The sequence below is a fragment of the Zea mays genome, chromosome 5 (genome assembly GCF_902167145.1).
Source record: "Zea mays cultivar B73 chromosome 5, Zm-B73-REFERENCE-NAM-5.0, whole genome shotgun sequence".
Classification (NCBI taxonomy): domain Eukaryota; kingdom Viridiplantae; phylum Streptophyta; class Magnoliopsida; order Poales; family Poaceae; genus Zea; species Zea mays.
Window position 1 is genome coordinate 46,828,337 of NC_050100.1, and position 2,494 is coordinate 46,830,830.

At 45.3% G+C, this 2,494-nt stretch overlaps 1 pseudogene; it reads left to right on the top strand.

The window, feature by feature from the left end:
• The first annotated feature begins 1,231 nt into the window (after window positions 1-1,231).
• Window positions 1,232-1,758, top strand: LOC103628177 (protein TIFY 3-like; annotated as a pseudogene).
• Window positions 1,759-2,494: the final 736 nt, after the last annotated feature.

Sequence of the window (2,494 nt, forward strand, 5' to 3'; positions counted from 1 at the left end):
TGTCACGGTCTCGCAAGACTCTCGCCCCACTCGGTACAATTACAACGACTCACGCAAGAGCCGTGGGGTTGTGTGGTTTTACAAAACTCACTCAACTAACTAGGATTCACCTAGAGCAAGCGCTAAAGCGGTCTAACTAACCTAAGCACTTCGCAAAGCACCTACACTAATCACCGAGTGATTCTATTAAGCACTTGGGTGTTTGAGCTCTTGGAAATATGCACTATGTGTCTTGGTATGTTGCTTGGGCTCCCACACTTGAGAATGGCCGGTTGGGGTGGTATTTATAGCCTCCACACCCCCAACTAGCCGTTGGACATAAAGCAGCAGCTTTCTGTCGTCGGGTGCACCGGACAGTCCGGTGCACCACCGGACACTCAACAGTAGATGTCCGGTGCACGCCACGTCAGCCGACCGTTGGCGCCTGTAGCAGTCGACCGTTGGATCCGACCGTTGCCGTCTGCCCGTTGGCACACCGGACAGTCCGGTGCACACCGGACAGTCCGGTGCTACAGCCAGAGAGCGCCTTTCTGCGGCCTCTCTGCGCAGACTGTCCGGTGTCTCACCGGACAGTCCGGTGCACACCGGACACCAATGTCCGGTGCGCCACCAGGCGCTGGCTGACAGCCCTCTTCTTGGATTTCTTCGCTGATTTCTTCGGGCTTCTTTGTTCTTGAGTATTGGACTCCTATGCATCTTTTTATGTCTTCTTTTGAGGTGTTGCATCCTCATTTGCCTTGGTCCAATTCTCTTCGCATCCTGTGAACTATAAACACAAACACTAGAAAACTTATTAGTTCACGGATTGTGTTGTTCATCAAACACCAAAACTCAATTAGCCAAATGGCCCGGGGTCCATTTTCCTTACAGTGCCCATTGCGATTGCTTTTTATTTTGGCTAATTAACACCATGTGATGGAATGCATGTGACTTTAATTCACGGACATTTAGTGGATGGCACCAAGTAACAAGAAACAAGGCTTTGGAGTTCAACATTATACAAATATGACTTTGATAACAGGTAATAGATTGCCTACAGACAGTTGGCCGAGTGGCCTAAGTGCCCGAGTGGCTTAAGAATTGTTTTAGTGAGAGTGACATGGATGTCTGCTTTTAATTCAGAGGTGCCATTTTATCTGCCTTTGCATGTTCTTATTTTTCTTCATTATTTACTATAAGGACTGGAAGGTTGCCGACCCTTCAGCTAATCCCACACATCATACAATTATCCATGGTGGATCAGTATGTGTGTATGACACAATGCCACCAGAAAAGGTGAATGTTATATTCACTTCATTTACAGATATCATGTTCTTTTGTACTGCCTGTTAAAAAGTGTATGCTACTACACTGATTTTGCATTGATAGGCTCAGAAAATCATGCTTATAGCTGCAGCTGCTGCGACAGCCACCAAAGGTAGTGCTGCCACTGGTGTTAATCCTCCAATGGTACATACAACCACTATCGCCCCAGCAGCAGTCTTCTCTCCTGTGCTCACACGGTCTCCATCACTGTAGAGCACTTCTATAGCAGCTGGACAAGCTCAGGTTGTTGCTAAGCCTAGCTCAATATGCAAGCTTCAGGCTGGTAAGGCCGCTGCATCTTTGGGTAAAAATTCGGAAATGGAAAACCTTTTCTAGTCATGACATTTTCTAACACATCTTTAAACTATCTTGATCTGTTGGCCAGATCTCTCCATTGCCAGGAGGCACTCTCTCCAGCACTTCCTTGAGAAACGACTTGACAGGTTAGCATGATAGATGATAGCAACAAGGCTATGATATTCTGAACCTTATTGTTAGGCTCCTTATTAACATGACTGGATTATTAAACATATCTGAGAATCTAGATGTTCCTGTGTATTATCCTGTTCTTTTGAAAAAGATGGTCACTTAAAGATCGTTGCAATGTAGTGGTGAAATAGCTAGATTAAAATAATAAAATTTATGTATGGTTAGGATCACAAATGGATTATGAAACCTTTTCTCATAACAGTATAACAAACATTTGTACATAACTTGCTCCCCTGCGAGACAAGATTTGACATAGCGAATCTCTACTACACCATATGTATCTATCGAGGACGTCCACCCGGCGTCACCATGCCCCCGCCTTACTCCTGCGCCACCAATTATGCCCAAGCCCCCGCCACCATCGTGCAGCGCCTCTGCAATGCCATTGCCGCCACTCCCCACGCGCGGTTGGGATGGAAAGTGTGCATGTGGATCCCAATCATCTAGGCTGGAGTCCTCTTTTAACTCAATTTTGGGTGCTTTTCTTCTTCTTACCTAGAATGTTACCCTGAGTTACAATGATGTTTCCTTAGAAACCAGAGTGCATGCATGTGCGACACACATGTGCAAAAAATCATTTCATAAATAATAATAAATCTGGTTGTTGTGTTGTATGAAGGTTGGCCTTGTCGAAAAGACTGTTGTCTTGTTTACAAAAGATGGTGATCAACACAATAATCTTCATGACATGTGGTGCATG